This window comes from Octopus sinensis, linkage group LG26 (genome assembly GCF_006345805.1).
Source record: "Octopus sinensis linkage group LG26, ASM634580v1, whole genome shotgun sequence".
NCBI classification, from domain to species: Eukaryota; Metazoa; Mollusca; class Cephalopoda; order Octopoda; family Octopodidae; genus Octopus; species Octopus sinensis.
The window spans coordinates 13,536,619-13,558,026 of record NC_043022.1 but is presented as its reverse complement, the minus strand read 5'-3'; the positions used below and the strand labels follow the sequence as shown (position 1 = coordinate 13,558,026).

The following is a 21,408-nucleotide window of genomic DNA, read 5'->3' as shown; positions in this document are numbered from 1 at the left end:
ATATAAGGATACATGCGTGTGTGTGTACATACATACATACATATATATATATATATATAGAGAGAGAGAGAGAGAGACATCTATACACACACATTAAACGAGTACAGAGCTCTCCAGAGTAATTTGAAAAATGACCCTGGGGTTTGCTTGTAAGTACCATAAGGACTTCAGTCAAGTTAGGAATCATAACTTGTCCCAAGACTCCGTGCACCCACAGGCGAAATTCAGAGTAGCAGGTACTTAATTCGACCAAAATAAAATATAATATTATCGATCTCTATTATGTTACTGAGTATCTTTTTTTCCGAGAGTCAACATTGAACGGATAACGCATGTCACCATCGAAAACGGACGATGATGATGATGATGATGATGATTATAGAGGCATGGCTGTGTGGTTAAGAAGATCACTTTGCTACCACGTGGTTTCAGGTTCAGTCCCACTGCATGACACCTTGAGCAAGTTCTGTTCTAGGCCCCCAGGCCAACTAATGTCTTGTAAGTGAATTTGGTAAGCGGAAACTGTATAGAAGCCCATCATGTGTGTATTTGTGGGCTCTTGTCCCCGCTACCACTTGACAACCAGTGTTGGTTTGTTTACATCCCCCATAACAGTGGCTTGTCAAAGAAAACAAACAGAATAGGTACCACACATCAAAGTGGTGCCCCAGGATGGTTGCCTCTCAATAATTGAAACAGACAAAAATCGAGGAAGGACACACACGTATGCATACACACTTTCACTCCCAAACATACACACATAGGAGAAGAAGCCCCATCAAGCCAAGTGAAATGATAATTGTGGCAGAGTCTGGTGACACGCGACTGGCACTCGTGCTGGTGGCACGTAAGAGCACTCATTACACTCTCAAAGTGGTTGGCATTAGGAAGGGCATCCAGCCGTAGACACCAAGATAAAACAGACTGGAGTCTGGTACAGCCCCTCAGATTACCGGCCCTGGTCAAACTGTCCAACCCATAATGGACAACGGACATTAAATGATGATGATGATAATGATGATGATGCTGATGATATATTATACTTCTATACTTCGCCAAGGTGGCGAGCTGGCAGAAACGTTAGCACGCCGGGCAAAATGCGTAGCCGTATTTCGTCTGTCACTACGTTCTTAGTTCAAATTCCGCCGAGGTCGACTTTGCCTTTCATCCTTTCGGGGTCAATAAATAAAGTACCACTTTCGCACTGGGGTCGATGTGATCGACTTAATCCCTTTGTCTGTCCTTGTTTGTCCCCTCTATGTTTCACCCCTTGTGGGCAGTAAAGAAATAGATATATTATACATCGCAGTTTATAACACTGCCATTGAATTTGTGAGCTTTTGATTTCCAATCCACTCTGTAAAGAGTTAGGAAAGGTATCTAGCCATGAAGGCTTGGTACAGTCCAGCTTCTGTCAAACAGTTCAACCCATGCCAGCATCAAAGACCAATGTTAAATGATGATGATGATGATTCTTGCACTGCTGGATACGTCTACTGCTGTCAGGTCTTTCCAACATTGCAACAATCATTTAGTGCAGTACTTCGTCATTTCCAGCACAAAAAGCTGTGTTTTGAGATGTGTTTCAGTTTTAAATATTTCATCCCAGTTTCTTTTTGTCTTCTTTTCCAAAAGGTTCCATTTTACTTTGAGTGCACAACCCTTCTTAATTCTTTAGTATTTAAATTTGTTATTTAGATTGGCACGTAAAAAGCACCCACTACACTCACGGAGTGGTTGGTGTTAGGAAGGGCTTCCAGCTATAGAAACACTGTCAGATCAGACTGGGTTTGGTGCAGCCTTCTGGCTTCCCAGACCCCAGTTGAACCGTCCAACCCATGCTAGCATGGAAGGCGGACGTTAAACAATGAAGATGATGATGAATGCTTATTTATCGATGTGATGCTTCATATAGTAACACTTAACGATAGCAATTATTCCCCGATCCATTGGCTGCTGAAGAGACGTGGCGTTCGGAGGGAGGTATACGATGGTAACATTGGGGTCAAAATCTACGATATTTTGTGGGTTGCAAGGAGCATTATCTAAGATAAGTAAAACCTTAAATGGAATACCCTTCTCCTTACAGCACTTCTCTGCTGCTGGGATAAAATGATTGAAGAACCAATCTTCAAAAGCAACAACAGCAGCCTATGCTTTTGAATTAGCCATCCATACAACAGGGAGAGATGCCTTGGGTATGTTCTTCAGGGCACAGGGGTTGTGTGCATGGTACGTACACAAGCAATGGCTTAAACTTAAAATCTCCTGCACAATTACCTCCCAATATAATGGTCACACGTTCTTTTGAGACCTTGTAGCCTGGAAAAGTTTTCTCCTCCTTGGAAATGAATGAACGGTCTGGCAATTTTATCCAATACAATCCAGTTTCGTCTACATTAAAAATCTGTTTGGGAAGAAATCCATTTTCTTTGATGATTTTCTTTAATGCTTTCGGAAATTCCGCTGCTGGTTGTTCGTCAACTGATGCATATTCACCTTGCTTCTTAATGGAGTAATAACTTCTTTGCTCCTTAAATCTCATGGACCTACATGAACTCTACATCTTTCTCATCTCTTTTACTCTTTACTCTTTTACTTGTTTCAGTCATTTGACTGCGGCCATGCTGGAGCACCGCCTTTAATTGAGCAACTCGACCCCGGGACTTATTCTTTTATAAGCCCAGTACTTATTCTATCGGCCTCTTTTGCCGAACCGCTAATTAACGGGGATATAAACACACCAGCATCGGTTGTCATGCAATGCTAGGGGGACAAACACAGACACACAAACACATACACATACATACATGTATATATATATCTATATATATATATATATATATACGACAGGCTTCTTTCAGTTTCCGTCTACCAAATCCACTCACAAGGCTTTGGTCGGCCCGAGGCTATAGTAGAAGACACTTGCCCAAGGTGCCATGCAGGGGGACTGAACCCGGAACCATGTGGTCGGTAAACAAGCTACTTACCACACAGCCACTCCTGCGCCTATCTGGATATTTTTTCTTCAGGTCCTCAAAGACAATGCTTTCTCTTGAATGATTTCTTGACTAATAGTAGCACGCTGACGATTCAACCTAACAATCCAAAGAGAAAGGAGACTTTCCATTTCTTCAGAGACTTTGTCTCTTTTCTTATTAGTGACAGTGTTCTTCATCTCTGGGACTTTGGATTTGATATGTGCTAAAATCTTGTCCATATATATGTATACGTATGTATGTATGTATATATATGTATACGTATGTATGTATGTATATATGTGTATACGTATGTATGTATATATATGTATAGGCGCAGGAGTGGCTGTGTGGTAAGTAGCTTGCTAACCAACCACATGGTTCCGGGTTCAGTCCCACTGTGTGACATCTTGGGCAAGTGTCTTCTACTATCCCAATGCCTTGTGAGTGGATTTGGTAGACGGAAACTGAAAGAAGCCTGTTGTATATATGTATATATATATATATATATATATATGTATGTGTGTGTTTGTGTTCCCCTAGCATTGCTTGACAACCGATGCTAGTATGTTTACGTCCCCGTCACTTAGTGGTTCGGCAAAAAGAGACCGATAGAATAAGTACTGGGCTTACAAAGAATAAGTCCCGGGGTCGATTTGCTCGACTTAAGGTGGTGCTCCAGCATGGCCGCAGTCAAATGACTGAAACAAGTAAAAGAGTAAAAGAGAGTAAAGAGTTATTATGTACAATCGTCGATACAGTTGTCGGATTCATCACAAAAGATTGTGCACTTGCTACCACTTTTTCACCTTTCCCATGGTGTTTTATCTTCCACTGTTATAGCATGGCGCTTGGCACTTTCACTATGAATTTTCTTAGGAGTCATGGAAGCAAAGAAAAAAAAATAAAGTCACAAATGAATGAGAAAGTAGCCAGGAGTGGCTGTGTGGTAAGTAGCTTGCTAACCAACCACATGGTTCTGGGTTCAGTCCCACTGCATGGCATCTTGGGCAAGTGTCTTCTGCTATAGCTCCGGGCCGACCAATGCCTTGTGAGTGGATTTGGTAGACAGAAACTGAAAGAAGCCTGTCATACATATGTATATATATATATATGTATATGCCTGTTTGTGTGTCTGTGTTTGTCGCCCTAGCATTGTTTGACAACAGATGCTGGTGTGTTTACGTCCCCGTCACTTAGCGGTTCGGCAAAAGAGGCCGATAGAATAAGTACTGGGCTTACAAAGAATAAGTCCCGGGGTCGATTTGCTCGACTAAAAGGCGGTGCTCCAGCATGGCCGCAGTCAAATGACTGAAACAATTAAAAGAGTAAAGAGTAATAGACAGATGTAAACAAATCTGAATTCAAAACAATCGTGGGAATCACAAGTGACGACACCTAATGGTAGATATTGGAACTACAGTGCAATATGAGCTCTGAAAGACTGATAAGACAACACAGCTGATCTCTTGATTTCGTTCACTAAGCTACACCACTTTATGGTGTGTATCTTAACATTTACTGTACATATTTTAATATGATTTTATAGGCTTCTATTCTTATTTATTGTACAGTAACATGATTTTATGTGCCTTTAACGGATTTCTAGTGATTTTACAGTTTCAATATTTGTAGTGGAGAGACGTAAAGTTGAGTAAAATGACTTAACTTGATTTTTATTTTCCCATAAATTATTTTTGAAAACTGACTTATAATCAAGAACAACTTAAGCTGAGGCCTCTCGCTCAGAGTAAAAGGCAGACTGTATGATGCATGTGTATGAACAGCCATGCTACATGGCAGTGAAACATGGGCCGTGACTGCTGGGGACATGCGTAAGCTCACGAGAAATGAAGCTAGTATGCTCTGTTGGATGTGTAATGTCAGTGTTCATAGTCGACAGAGTGTAAGTACCTTGAGAGAAAAGTTGGACCTAAGAGGAATCAGATGTTGTGTGCAAGAGAGACGATTGCGCTGGTATGGTCATGTGGTGAGAATGGATGAAGATAGGTGTGTGAAAAAGTGCCACACCCTGGCAGTTGAGGGGACCTGTGGAAGAGGTAGACCTAGGAAAACCTGGGTCGAGGTGGTGAAGCACGACCTTCGAACTCTAGGTCTCACCAAGGAAATGACCAGAGACCGAGACCTATGGAAGTATGCTGTGCGTGAGAAGACCCGGCAAGACCAGTGAGAACAATCAAAATCAAATCATATATCAGAAAGCAGGGGTTAAGTGACCCATCTGTTCGTGTCCGCTGTCAGCCTCATCTGGCACCCGTGCCGGTGATACGTAAAAGCACCATTCGCTCGTGGCCGTTTGCCAGCTCTGCCTGGCCCCGTGTCGGTGGCACGTAAAAGCACCATCCGTTCGTGTTCGTTGCCAGCCTCGCCTGGCCCCGTGCCGGTGACACGTAAAAGCACCATCCGTTCGTGGCCGTTTGCCAGCTCTGTCTGGCCCCGTGTCGGTGGCACATAAAAGCACCATCCGTTCGTGGCCGTTTGCCAGCTCTGTCTGGCCCCGTGTCGGTGGCATGTAAAAGCACCATCCGTCCGTGTCCGTTGCCAGCCTCGGCTGGCCCCCGTGCCGGTGACACGTAAAAGCACCGTCCGCTCGTGGCCGTTTGCCAGCTCTGTCTGGCAACCGTGTCGGTGGCACGTAAAAGCACCATCCGTTCGTGTCCGCTGCCAGCCTCGGCTGGCCCCCGTGCCGGTGACACGTAAAAGCACCGTCCGCTCGTGGCCGTTTGCCAGCTCTGTCTGGCAACCGTGTCGGTGGCACGTAAAAGCACCATCCGTTCGTGTCCGTTGCCAGCATCGCCTGGCCCCGTGCCGGTGACACGTAAAAGCACCATCCGTTCGTGGCCGTTCGCCAGCTCTGTCTGGCACCTGTGCAGGTGGCACGTAAAAAACACCCACTACACTCGCGGAGTGGTTGGCGTTAGGAAGGGCATCCAGCCGTAGAAACACTGCCAGATCTGACTGGGCCTGACGAAGCCTTCCAGCTTCACAGACCCCAGTTGACCCGTCCAACCCATGCTAGCATGGAAAGCGGACGCTAAACGATGATGATGATGATGATGATGCCTGTGTGTATATATATATATCATCATCATCATCATCATTTAGCGTCCGCTTTCCATGCTAGCATGGGTTGGACGGTTCAACTGGGGTCTGCGAAGCCAGAAGGCTGCATCAGGCCCAGTCTGATCTGGCAGTGTTTCTACGGCTGGATGCCCTTCCTAACACCAACCACTCCGTGATGTATGTATGTATATATATATATATGTATGTGTGTGTTTGTGTTCCCCTAGCATTGCTTGACAACCGATGTTGGTGTGTTTACATCCCCGTCACTTAGCGGTTCGGCAAAAAAGGACCGATAGAATAAGTACCGGGCTTACAAAGAATAAGTCCCGGGGTCGATTTGCTCAACTAAAGGCAGTGCTCCAGCATGGCCGCAGTCAAATGACTGAAACAAGTAAAAGAGTAAAGAGTATATATATATATAAATATATATTCTTTTATTTGTTTCAGTCATTTGTCTGCGGCTATGCAGAAGCACCACTTTTAGTTGAACAAATTGACCCAGTACCTAGTCTTTGTAAGCCTTGTACTTATTCTATCAGTCTCTTTTTGCTGAAGCGCTATGTTATGAGGGCATAAACACACCAACATCAGTTGTCAAGCGATGGTAGGGGGACAAACACATACACACACACATGACAGGCTCCGTCTACCAAATCCACTCACAAGGCTTTGGTAGGCCCGAGGCTATAGTAAAAAACACATGCCCAAGGTGCCACACGGTGGGACTGAACCCAGAACCATGTGGTTGGTAAGTAATCTACTTATCACACATCTGCTCCTACATAAATATATGTCATCATCATCATCATCAGTTAACATCCATTTTCCATGCTGGCATGGGTTGGCCGCTATATATATGTATATATATATATATATATATATATATATATATATATACACACATACATATATATATATATAATATATATATATATATATCGGGAAGGTTTACGAAAATAAACAAAAGACGAAGGCAGGTGGAGTGCAAACAAACAAATGTATTAGTATAGCGCTCAGGAATAGAAATAGAAAAAGTCTTTTACATTTTGAGCCTACGCTCTTCGACAGAAAGATACACAGAAAAGAAACAAGGAGAGAAAAAAATGTGTGTAGGAGCTAACGGTCTACCATATATATACATATATACACATGTATGTGTATCATTACCATATATACACACACACATACATATTGCAGTGTTCAAAACTGTTTGCTGTTTAAAGTTTCAAAGCCGAACTTTAACCCTTTAGTATTTAAACCGGCCATATCCGGCCAAAAGTATTCTACCTGTTTTATGTTCAAACTGGCCAGATCTGGTCTCTCACACCAGCCCTACAATATTGCTTGAAAAATTAACAGCTACCTTATCAAAATCTCATAGCTACAAGATAATGCCTGATTAGTTCAAGGCAGTGTGGATAAAAAAGGATTCATTTTGGCAGAATAATGCAAACACTAAAGGGTTAAATAGCATGTGATCCAAATCAAACTGTTTTGAACAATACAAGTAACTCCCAAAAAATGTGTTCAGGGCCCTTTTCTATCATTTGTCGACTCACTCGTAGATATATATATGTGTTTATGTGCATGCTTCTCCGCAGTAAATGCTGTCAGGAGCTCTCATATGACTAGCAAGTCTGGCTTTGGACAAACAGATGTTACAAACATACAAAAGCCAAATGGTTTCTGGGATTGAGGTCAAGTCCTCCCGTTTACGAAGTGCTCGTCCCAATACAGTGTGTTTGATTCTCCATGCCTCAACTGCTTTACAGCCATCATAGATCACTTCCCGACCGAACCGATCAATTATCTGTCGTCCACTTCTAGTCTTCAACACTATGAGCTTTCGCCTGTCACCATTCAGATTATTTCGTCCGATGAAATACATATTTATCCGCATAGGCGCAGGAGTGGCTGTGTGGTAAGTAGCTTGCTCACCAACCACATGGTTCAGGGTTCAGTCCCACTGCGTGGCACCTTGGGCAAGTGTCTTCTACTATAGCCCCGGGCCGACCAATGCCTTGTGAGTGGATTTGGTAGACAGAAACTGAAAGAAGCCTGTCGTATATATGTATATATATATATGTGTGTGTGTGTTTGTGTGTCTGTGTTTGTCCCCCTAGCATTGCTTGACAACCGATGCTGGCGTGTTTATGTCCCCATCACTTAGCGGTTCGGCAAAAAAGGACCGATAGAATAAGTACCGGGCTTACAAAGAATAAGTCCCGGGGTCGATTTGCTCAACTAAAGGCAGTGCTCCAGCATGGCCGCAGTCAAATGACTGAAACAAGTAAAAGAGTAAAGAGTATATATATATATAAATATATATTCTTTTATTTGTTTCAGTCATTTGTCTGCGGCTATGCAGAAGCACCACTTTTAGTTGAACAAATTGACCCAGTACCTAGTCTTTGTAAGCCTTGTACTTATTCTATCAGTCTCTTTTGCTGAAGCGCTATGTTATGAGGGCATAAACACACCAACATCAGTTGTCAAGCGATGGTGGGGGGACAAACACATACACACACACATGACAGGCTCCGTCTACCAAATCCACTCACAAGGCTTTGGTAGGCCCGAGGCTATAGTAAAAAACACATGCCCAAGGTGCCACACGGTGGGACTGAACCCAGAACCATGTGGTTGGTAAGTAATCTACTTATCACACATCTGCTCCTACATAAATATATGTCATCATCATCATCATCAGTTAACATCCATTTTCCATGCTGGCATGGGTTGGCCGCTATATATATATGTATATATATATATATATATATTATATATATATATATATACACACATACATATATATATATATATATACATATATATATATATATCGGGAAGGTTTACGAAAATAAACAAAAGACGAAGGCAGGTGGAGTGCAAACAAACAAATGTATTAGTATAGCGCTCAGGAATAGAAATAGAAAAAGTCTTTTACATTTTGAGCCTACGCTCTTCGACAGAAAGATACACAGAAAAGAAACAAGGAGAGAAAAAAATGTGTGTAGGAGCTAACGGTCTACCATATATATACATATATATATATATATGTATATATATATATATACATATATATATATATACACACACACATACATATTGCAGTGTTCAAAACTGTTTGCTGTTTAAAGTTTCAAAGCCGAACTTTAACCCTTTAGTATTTAAACCGGCCATATCCGGCCAAAAGTATTCTACCTGTTTTATGTTCAAACTGGCCAGATCTGGTCTCTCACACCAGCCCTACAATATTGCTTGAAAAATTAACAGCTACCTTATCAAAATCTCATAGCTACAAGATAATGCCTGATTAGTTCAAGGCAGTGTGGATAAAAAAGGATTCATTTTGGCAGAATAATGCAAACACTAAAGGGTTAAATAGCATGTGATCCAAATCAAACTGTTTTGAACAATACAAGTAACTCCCAAAAAATGTGTTCAGGGCCCTTTTCTATCATTTGTCGACTCACTCGTAGATATATATATGTGTTTATGTGCATGCTTCTCCGCAGTAAATGCTGTCAGGAGCTCTCATATGACTAGCAAGTCTGGCTTTGGACAAACAGATGTTACAAACATACAAAAGCCAAATGGTTTCTGGGATTGAGGTCAAGTCCTCCCGTTTACGAAGTGCTCGTCCCAATACAGTGTGTTTGATTCTCCATGCCTCAACTGCTTTACAGCCATCATAGATCACTTCCCGACCGAACCGATCAATTATCTGTCGTCCACTTCTAGTCTTCAACACTATGAGCTTTCGCCTGTCACCATTCAGATTATTTCGTCCGATGAAATACATATTTATCCGCATAGGCGCAGGAGTGGCTGTGTGGTAAGTAGCTTGCTCACCAACCACATGGTTCAGGGTTCAGTCCCACTGCGTGGCACCTTGGGCAAGTGTCTTCTACTATAGCCCCGGGCCGACCAATGCCTTGTGAGTGGATTTGGTAGACAGAAACTGAAAGAAGCCTGTCGTATATATGTATATATATATATGTGTGTGTGTGTTTGTGTGTCTGTGTTTGTCCCCCTAGCATTGCTTGACAACCGATGCTGGCGTGTTTATGTCCCCATCACTTAGCGGTTCGGCAAAAGAGACCGATAGAATAAGTACTGGGCTTACAAAGAATAAGTCCTTGGGTCTAGTTGCTCGACTAAAGGCGGTGCTCCAGCATGGCCGCAGTCAAATTACTGAAACAAGTAAAAGAGTAATAGTGTCAGGGGAGAGTTATTACGCCAATATTAACAACCCACATACCAGTTCAATTCCATTCCTTTATTATTAACCAATTGGTTAAATATCTATCTAACTAACTAACTTATTTGCATTGTCTTCAATTAATTATGCATAAGGCTTAAGCTTTGAAATTTTGATTACGTGATTGTTTATTTTTAGAATGACAACACGGCAGGCTGAATCTGGCCTAAGTTTAAAAATCAACCACCACAGACACCAATACTCAATTTATAAAATACATATTATGAAATATATATATTGTTTACTCTTTACTCTTTTACTCATTTACTTGTTTCAGTCATTTGACTGCGGCCATGCTGGAGCACCGCCTTTAATCGAGCAACTCGACCCCGGGACTTATTCTTTTGTTAGCCCAGTACTTATTCTATCGGTCTCTTTTGCCAAACCATTAAGTAACGGGGACATAAACACACCAGCATCGGTTGTCAAGCAATGCTAGGGGGACAAACACAGACACACAAACACACACAGGCATATATATATATATATATACGACGGGCTTCTTTCAGTTTCCGTCTACCAAATCCACTCACAAGGCTTTGGTCGGCCCGAGGCTATAGTAGAAGACACTTGCCCAAGGTGCCACACAGTGGGAATGAACCCGGAACCATGTGGTCGGTAAACAAGCTACTTACCACACAGCCACTTCTGCACCTATTTATAAACTTTAGTTATAAAAGTCGTTGATTTAATAAATAATATTTAAACCAATTGTTTGGAAAACAACCATACTCTTTATACTAATAAAACTAAATACTTTTGATAATATCTATATAATAATTACTTCTAAAAATTGAAAATCTGTCGTGCAAACTACACCACAAAAACATACCTTATATACACCTCTTTTTTGCTGATATGGTCAGTTTAAATACTAAGGGGTTGAGATTGTTTTTGACAAGATCCCTAAACTGTTTTTATTAGGCTTCTGTCTCAGTCATTTACCACATTGCAACTCCTTGTAAGACAATTGCTTAGGTGACCTGTCAACCTGCATCCTAGTAAGGTGTCCAAGCCCACCACATCAAACTGCATATGAGGAGCATCTGAATACTACTTATGTTGGTTTGCTATAAAAACAAAGCTGTCAGGTGTCAGAGACTGCCATCCCATGTTTAAAGGAGAAAGTAGTGTTTGGATGTGGAAGACGCTAAGGACACACAAGAAAACAAGAAATAGATTTTCTTGAATACCCTGGAGGCTCCCTAGAGGTAGTAGATAATCTCAGTTACCTAGGTGACCTAATTAATTAGCAGTGAAGGTGGAGTTTCTAAATGTATAGTTGCTAAGATGGAGAAAGTTCAGTGAGCTATTATCTCTGTTGGCTATGAAAGGTCTCTGTCTCTCTCAGAATGAAAAGTAGATGGTATGATGTTTATGTACAAACAGTAATGCTACATGGTACGGAGACACGGGCCCTAAATGCAGAGGACATGCAGAGACTAATGAGGAACGAATCTGGTATGCTCAGCTGGATGTGCAATATCAGTGTGCATATATGACAAAGTGTTAAGGGATTGAGAGAAAAATTGGGCAGGCATGGCTGTGTAGTAAGAAGTTTGCTTCCCAACCATATGGTTCTGGGTTCAGTCCCACTACATGGCACTTTGGGCAAGTGTCTTCTACTATAGCCTCGGGCTGTCCAAAGCCTTGTGAGTGGATTTGCAAGACGGAAACTGAAAGAAGCCTGTCATATATATATATCTGTATGTGTGTGTGTCTTTATGTCTGTGCTTGTCCCCACCCCCAACCCACTCACTGCTTGACAACTGGTATTGATGTGTTTACATCTCCGTGACTTAGCGGTTCAGCAAAAGAGATCGACAGAGTAAGTACCAGGCATAACAAAAAAAGAGTGTGCTGGGTGCTTTTTACATGCTGCCAGCATGGGTGCATTCACACAGATTCACATGGGTATGTTTACACAGCACTGGCATCAAGGTATGATATGATATATGTAACCTATGCAGTATGTATACATATATATATATATATATATATATATATATATATATATATATATAATATATATATATATATATATATATTATATGCCTTTTTAAAGCCTAGCCAGGCTCATAGGCCTGGTTTCCCAGTTTCAATGGCGTATGTCTTCCCCAGCTGGATGGGACGCCAGTCCGTCGCAGTGTTACTCATTTTTGCCAGCTGAGTGGACTGGAGCAACGTGAAACGAAGTGTTTTGCCCAAGAACACAACGCGTTGCCCAGTCCAGGAATCGAAACCACAATCTTATGATCATGATGCTGACACCCTAACCACTAAGCCATGCACCTCCACACATAAAGAAGCTACCAATTGCTTAAAGTGGATGCAACTTGTGGAAGAGAGAGTCTCAGGAGGACATGAAGTGGAGCAGTGAAGGCAGAGCACAAAATGCTAAGCCTTATGCAAATCATCAATCATCTCAATCATTCGTCATCTCCATGAGACTCAGCATTTTGTGGTCTGCCTTCACCACTCCACCTCATGTCTTCCTGGGACTCCCTCTTCCACTAGTTGCACCCACTTTAAGCAATTGGTACTTCTTTATGCAGCTGTCCTCAGAAAGGAGGATAATGTGCAAGGTATAGAAATGACAGAGGGAGAGATGTGGGGATACATACGGGGTTTGTATGGTGAATGGAGCATGATGGTGGATCTATGAGGTTGATGAGAATGAGAGCAGATACGTGAGGTGGTGAGATGGAGTATGGTGCAGGGGAGAGAGCTGTTTGAAAGCAGAAAAGAGATGTTCTGTGAGGATCGTACAGGAAAGGAATAGCGGATGAGAATAAGGGATAGAAGTATCCAGGCGAGGAGGAGGAGGGGGTAATATCATCATCATCATCGTTTAACGTCCACTTTCCATGCTGGCATGGGTTGGATGGTTCAACTGGGGTCTGGGAAGCCAGAAGGCTGCACCAGGCCCAGTCTGATCCGGCAATGTTTCTACAGTTGGATGCCCTTCCTAACCCCAACCACTCCGTGAGTGTAGTGGGTGCTTTTTACGTGCCAGATGAGGCTGGCAAACGGCCACGATCGGATGGTGCTTTTTATGTGCCACCGGCACAGCGACCAGACAAGGCTGGCAACGGCCACGGTCGGATGATGTTTGTTACGTGCCACCAGCACTGAGGCCAGTCGGGTGGTGCTGGCTACGGCCATGTTCGGATGGTTCTCTTACATGCCACCGGCACTGGTATCACAGCTACAAATTCCATTGATGTTGATAGATTACGAAAGGAAGCGGGGGTGGGGAATAATATGTACTGATTCTGTTCTCAAGCGATCATAACTTATATTCCTTGTTATCTTCCTCCAGCCATACTCTTTCTCTCTTCCACATGAAACGGAAAATAAGGCTGGAGAAGAAATGCCTGTCCCAAAGTGTGTTTGGTAAAAGATGGAAGTCTATAGCAAGTATGTTGTGAGTGAAAGAACCTGTTTAATCGAGAATGTAAAAAAGGAGAAAGCAAAGTCTTCAGTGTGAGTCTGTGGTTTGTGGGGTCAACCACGTCCTCCATTTCATTTTTTGTTATTCACTCATTCTCATTTAATTGTATATATTTTAATTGTTTGTTTATTCATATAGTTTCGGCTCATTCGATACCCTGACCCCAACGTTTGTTTTGTCTGCCCCCCCCCATATTCTCCCCTCTTTTTCACAACCTTATGGTGAATAAAGAAAGTCTCTCTCTCTCTCTATCTCTCCCCTCCACTAGACTTGATCCTTAGAACCACCTCCATTCCTCATTATCTTCCTCCAGGCATACTCTCTCTCTCCACTCTCCATCCATCCTTAACATGTCCCCTATCCCCTATCTCTCCCAATGTCTTCACAGATAACATAACCCCCTCCCCCATGCTGCCCCCCCCCCGGATATCTCTCACCTTCAATTGCTACAGATACTTCTATCCCATCTAACTGTCCTTTGTCACATTCTTATGGAATTTTCTCCATTTCTCCCCTCTGTCCCCTCATACAGATCAATCCCCTGTACCATTTCCCCTACATTCACCCCCTCCTCACTACACCTTGTCCTCAAACACATCCACCGCCACCCCACCCTCTCCATCTCTGTCTTTTCCGCTAAGTCTCCATCTCCCTTCTCCTCCGGCTGGGATTTCCTTGTATCTCTTCTACAGCAAGACACATAATCCCTAATCCCTCTATTATTCTTTTTAATCCATTATCAACTGGCACAAAGCCACTTCCCTCAATACTACCCCCTCCCCCGACCCAACCGAGGGGGATTTGTCTATCTTAGAAGTTACTTGATGACCCCCACTGGTGCTAATCCCATGAAAAAAAAAAAACACCCAGTACACTCTGTAAAGTGGTCAGCACAAGGAAGGGCATCCAGCCATAGAAACCAAGCCAAAATGGACAACAGAACTTGGCAGACAACAGCCCTCTGGCCTGCCAATTCTTGTCAAACTGCCCAACCCATGCCAGCATGGAGAACAGATGTTAAATGATGATGGTAATATAATGTATATATAATATATATCTTTATATATAATTTGGTAGACGGAAACTGAAAGAAGCCCGTCGTATATATATATATATATGTGTGTGTGTGTTTGTCCCCCTAGCATTGCTTGACAACTGATGCTGGTGTGTTTATGTCCCCGTTACTTAGCGGTTCGGCAAAATAGACCGATAGAATAAGTACTGGGCTTACAAAGAATAAGTCCTGGGGTTGAATTGCTCGATTAAACGCGGTGCTCCAGCATGGCCGCAGTCAAAAGACTGAAACAAGTAAAAGAGTAAAAAGAAAGAGTATATAGTATAGGCATAGGACTGGCTGTGTGGTAAGTAGCTTGCTTATGAACCACATGGTTCCAGGTTCATTCCCACTGTGTGGCACCTTGGGCAAGTGGCTTCTACTATAGCCTTGGGCCAACCAAAGCCTGGTGAATGGATTTGGTAGACAGAAACTGAAGGAAGCCTGTCATATATATATATATATGTTTGTGTGTGTGTGTGTGTGTGTATATGTTTGTGTGTCTGTGTTTGTCCCCCCAACATCGCTTGACAACCGATGCTGGTGTGTTTACGTCCCCGTAACTTAGCGGTTCGGCAAAAGAGACCAATAGAACAAGTACTAGGCTTACAAAGAATAAGTCCTGGGGTCAATTTGTTTAGAGGTAACACAAAGTGAAGTCAAATATTTAAAGCAGTTTGATGTCATACCACCAATAGTTTAAAGCCAATAAAATCTGTCCTTGCAATCAACCAATCAGCAGGGAGTTAATGACTAAATGTTAATGTGATCACATGATGTGTTTGCTGAAAAGTTTGTGGCTTTGAGTTAAAGAAATCAGTTACTCCTTTACTTGTTTCAGTCATTTGACTGTGGCCATGCTGGAGCACCGCCTTTAGTCGAGCAAATCAACCCCAGGACTTATTCTTTGTAAGCCTAGTTAGTACTTATTCCGTCAGTCTCTTTTGCCGAACCACTAAGTTACGGGGACGCAAACACACAAGCATCGGTTGTGAAGCAATGTTGGGGGGACAAACTCAGACACATATACACACACACACATATATATACATATATACGACGGGCTTCTTTCAGTTTCCATCTACCAAATCCACTCACAAGGCTTTGGTTGACCTGAGGCTATAGTAGAGGACACTTGCCCAAGGTGCCATGTGTGGGATTGAACTGGGAACCATGTGGTTGATAAGCAAGCTACTTACCACACAGCCACTCCTGCTGAACCGCTAGGTTACGAGGACGGAAACACACCAGCATCGCTTGTCAAGCGATGGTGGAAGGGCAAACACAGGTACACAAACACACACACACATATATATATATACGTATACAACGAGCTTCTTTCAGTTTCTGTCTACCAAATCCATTCGCAAGGTTTTGATTGGCCCGAGATTATAGTAGAAGACATTTGCCCAAGGTGCCACACAGTGGGATTGAACCCGGAACCATGTGGTTGATAAGCAAGCTACATACCACACAGCTACTCCTGCGCCTATATATATATAAATAAAGGGTGCAAAATAGCACCAGTGATTGCTAAAAATAAGAGTCAAAGTTAACTCTATGTATGGCTGTGTGGTAAGAATCCTGCTTCCCAACCACATGGTTCAGGGTTCATTCGAGCAAGTGTCTTCTACTATACCCTCGGGCTGACCAAAGCCTTGTGAGTGGATTTGGTAGACAGAAACTGAAAGAAGCCTGTTGTATGTGTGTGTATATATATATGTGTGTGTGTATGTATTTGCATTTCTGTCTGTTTGTCCCCACCACCATCGCTTGACAACTGATGTTAGTGTTTACATCTCTGTAACTTAGCGATTCAGCATAAGATATGAGGAAACCAGTTGGGTCCACCTGGCATAGGTGTTGAAAATAACTTGCATTTGATGGTCAGAAAGAGTATCCTTAATGGCCATTTTCACCATTTGTTTTGTGCCAGGGAGAAGCACCACTGGTGCTATATTTCTGATATATTTCTGCGGCGAGCTGGCAGAAACGTTAGCACGCCGGGCGAAATGCGTTGCCGTATTTCATCTGCCGTTACGTTCCGAGTTCAAATTCCGCCGAGGTCGACTTTGCCTTTTATCCTTCCGGGGTCGATAAATTAAGTACCAGTTACGCACTGGGGTCGATGTAATCGACTTGATCCGTTTGTCTGTCCTTGTTTGTCTCCTCTGTGTTTAGCCCCTTGTGGGTAGTAAAGAAATATATATTTCTGATATGGCAGCTACGGAAGAAATAGCTAAACATAAACCTTTGTAGCTTAGCTTTTGTTTACTTGGAGAAAGCCTTTGACAAGGTCCCCCGATCCCTTATCTGGTGCTCAATGTGGAAACTAGGAATAGATGAGTGGTTGGTGAGAGCTGTACAAGCTATGTACAGTAAGGTGAGGGCTGGTAATGAGTACAGCAAAGAATACAGAGTACAAGTTGGGGTTCACTAAGGATCAATCCTCAGCCCCCACTTGTTTATCATAGTCCTCCAGGCAATAACAGAGGAATTTAAGACAGGCTGCTCCTGAGAGCTCCTCTATGCTGACGACCCTGTTCTTATAGCTGAATCAGTAACAGAACTAGAGAAGTTTCAGGTATGGAACCAAGGTCTAGAATCAAAGGGCTTTAGAGTTAACCGAGCAAAAACCAAAGTCTTAGTAAATAGGAAGGCAGACAAATCAGAAACCCCTTCAGGTAGATGGCCCTACTGAATCTGTAGAAAAGGGATAGGTAGAAACTCCATATGTAGCCGGAGTAAGCTTTGGACTCATAAGAGGTGCAGCAATATCAGAGGAAGGCTAACAGGGAAAATAGCTTTTGTATTTGGAAGATGCACAAGTACAATAAACACCGAAAGTGTACAGAAAATAAACTCCATCAACTGCCAGGGGACCAAAGAAGAGGTAGAGGATAGCTTCCATTATCTAAGTGACCAAGTCAGTAGTGGAGGTGGATGCTCTAAGAATGTAGCTGTGAGAATAAGAATAGGCTGGGCAAAGTTCAGAGAGCTCCTTCCCCTGCTGGCAACAAAAGGCCTCTCCCTCGGAGTGAAAGACACAGATTGTATGATACCTGTGTGCAAACAGCTATGCGACATGGCAGTGAAATATGGGGTGTGATAGCCAAGGCTTGAAAGAAATGAAGCCAGTATGCTTCACTGGATGTGCATGTTTGACAGAGTGTAAGCATCTTGAGAGAAATGTTGGGTATAAGAGGCATCAGATGAGGTATGCAAGAGAGGTGACTACACTGGTATGGTCATATGATGCATATGGACAAAGAGAGCTGTGTAATGAAGTGCCAATCTCTAACTGTAGAGGGAACCTGTGGTCGAGGTAGACCTTGGAAGACATGGGACAAAGTGGTGAAGCATGATCTTCGAACTTTAGGCTTCACAGAGGCAATGCTTAGTGACCGAGACCTTTGGTGATATGCTGTGCCTGAGTAGTTGTGGATGATGCTGGTGTCACATAACTGGCAGCCATGCCAGTGGCATGTGAAAGAGCACATTTTGAGCGTTGGACCTTGTGGAGGCAATGTGGCCAATGCCAGTGGCATGTGAAGAACTCCTTTTGAATGTTGGGCCTCACAGAGACAATGACTAAGATCTTGGTCATTATGTCTTGCTTGAGAAGAAGACGCATCAAGCCAAGTAAACTCGTAGTCATGGCAGATATTAGTGTTGTGCCAGTAGCATGTAAATGCGCTCATTACACTCTTGGAGTGGTTGGCATTAGAAAGGACATCCAGCTGTAGAATCCATGCCAAATCAGACTGGGATCTGATGCAGCTTTCCTGCCTGCCAACCCTGATCAAACCTATTTCTTTACTACCCACAAGGGGCTAAACACAGAGAGGACAAACAAGGACAGACACATGGATTAAGTCGATTATATCGACCCCAGTGCGTAACTGGTACTTATTTAATCGACCCTGAAAAGATGAAAGGCAAAGTCGACCTCGGCGGAATTTGAACTCAGAACGTAACGGCAGACGAAATACGGTTACGCACTTCGCCTGGCTAACGTTTCTGCCAGTTCTGCAGCCCTGATCAAACCATCCAACCCATGCCAGCATGGACAACGGACGCTAAATGATGATGTTGATGAACAATCTACCACAACAGCTGATCCTTCAGTTAGAAACTTCTTGGAAGTTTCTCTTCCTTCAACATGTTTTCCACATTCAACAACCTGTCAGCCTCCTTTGATTTCGCTACACCTTCTTGCACACCTGTAGATTACACAGGGTATGGAATTCCTACCAACTCCTCGTCTGCATATTGAGCATGACCATTTTCTTGTTGGTATCAGCGTCCTGTATTCTTTTCTACTTATTAAATAAAACCTTAGTCTTCACAAACTTTACTCCAAGGCCACTTCATTCTAGATTTCATCTCCATGTCTGGAATTTCTTTCTAAACTTTCCAGTCTCTGTTATTCGAACTTGGTCATCAGCGTATGGGATCTCCCTTCAATCCCTCATAGTGACATCTCCAAGCCTCTCTCTTCTCATCATCCATTAGGGAAAGTGCATCCCTGTCCATTCTCAACACACCTTACCCCAACAACATCTCGGTTCACCTTAAACACACTGCATTGCAATTCCGGCCACTTCACTCTTCTGATCTTCCCAGCTCAAAACTACTGCAAGCCACCTCCTTCAGCTTCTCTCCACATTATGGACACTTGTCATCTGGCTTCTCTTCGAGCAACATGTTATTCCTTGTTGCTACCTCCTTGCTTTCTTCCATTCTTTCCAGGCCTGCCATTTATGGTTCTATCCATGGTGTTCTTCCCCGACCATGTTAATTTTCATTCAGCCGGTGACTTGGTCCAGCCACAGATCTGGTCTGTAGAATGTCGTTTGGTCCGGTTTATATGGCTGGATGCCATTCTTATGGCCAACCACTTTACAGTGTGTACTGGGTGCATCCACTCATGGCAACAGCCCCAAAGAAAGGTTGAAGGGCAGAAAGGACCTTACAACCCTATACTTTATATGCTTTCCAATATATATATATATATATATATACACACACACACGTACATATATAATCATATGCATATATATTTATGTATATTTGTCTATACATATATTGTATAAACACATACATACACATATATATAATTACATACGTGCATATGGACACATATACGATGAATCTAACAAATGTTTTTCTTCGAAACGAAACTCTAGGTCTGTGAGACACTGATGCACTTTCACCGCTGATTGATAACATATACACCTTATCTTATGCATTGAGTTCTATACCTGCTGTTTGTAAAACGAAACCTATGAATGCATGCACACATACATACAACCAGACATGCGTTTTTAATATATACATATATATATATGCATTTATATATTATATGTAGAAACATACATCTACACAAATGCGTGTGCTTATAAATTTAAAGAAAAGCTGAAGAAAACATTTGAGATAATTAATATAGATTGAAATATAATTGGAAAATCACATATATATGTATGTAAAATGCATATAAATGCCATAATCTTCCTTTCAGAAGATGAAGGCTCCTAACATGCTAAATTGGAGAAAGAGAGAATAAAAGTGTTAAACGAAACATTATATTTAGCTTTCATGGAAATTTTCATAAAACTTCTTATGAAGCCTTAATAGATTATTAATAGAGAAACACAAAAACATGACAATACATCTAGGAAAAAGAAATTATGAACATAGGAATACGCGAAGATACAAACAAAAATCAGAAAATAAACTCTTTAAACAACTCACAAATGTTACGGGTAGTTTTTTTTTTTACCTGGTTTCAACGGAGTCGAGTTTTTTTTTGAGGCAAATGGATAAAAATAAAAAAAAGTTGTAGGGAATTTTCAACTGTGCCGACAGTTAGAAAGGAGAAGAGGAGAAGATATATACATATATATGTGTGTTGTTACATAGATGTAGACGTCTTATTGTTGTTAGTTAATATAATATTTTTAAAATACCACTCTTCTTCCACCTTTGGTTCACCAATAACTGTGTACATACACTCTTTTAGCTCTCTTCCTTTCTTTCTTTAATGTTTTCTTCTTTCTTTTTCTTCTTCTTCTTCTTCTTCTTCTCTCTCCTTGTATTCAATCTATTTAAGACTGAATTAAGAGTTTTTCTTGTTTTTCCTTTTTTTTTTTTATTTTTTGCTAGGTGCCCGCTGACCAAAGGGGGAGAAGCAAGCCGTCTAGCATGGGCATTTAAATTAGCACTAATTAAAACTCTACAGAGTGAAATCTACATGCATATACACACATGTGTATAACATACACATGTACACACGTGCATATACATACATATATAGATAAACAGACATAAATATAAGATAGAGACATAAAACTTATTATCTCTATTATGCATACGTATATTTTTCCCCACTATATAATGTGTGTGTATGTATCATTATATATATATATATACATACATATCCTTTATTCTATCTTTCATACACCCGTATATATTCTTATATACATTCAGGCTAAAAAATAAATAAATGTATTTGCGTATCTCTACATAACCAATTCCATTTTATCATTTTATATATCTCTTATGAGCACGT

The 21,408-nt window shown here is 41.9% G+C and overlaps 1 protein-coding gene across 2 annotated transcripts in view; it reads right to left on the bottom strand.

The window, feature by feature from the left end:
• LOC115224744 overlaps positions 1-20,950 on the bottom strand; it is a 75,357-nt gene extending 54,407 nt beyond the window's left edge. Inside the window, exon 1 of one of the 2 annotated variants that reach the window (XM_036513781.1) lies at positions 20,592-20,950. The gene's annotated coding sequence lies outside the window, so the exon portion shown is untranslated. The remainder of the gene's footprint in view (positions 1-20,591) is intronic. The other variant, XM_036513782.1, reaches the window with a different exon arrangement.
• Positions 20,951-21,408: the final 458 nt, after the last annotated feature.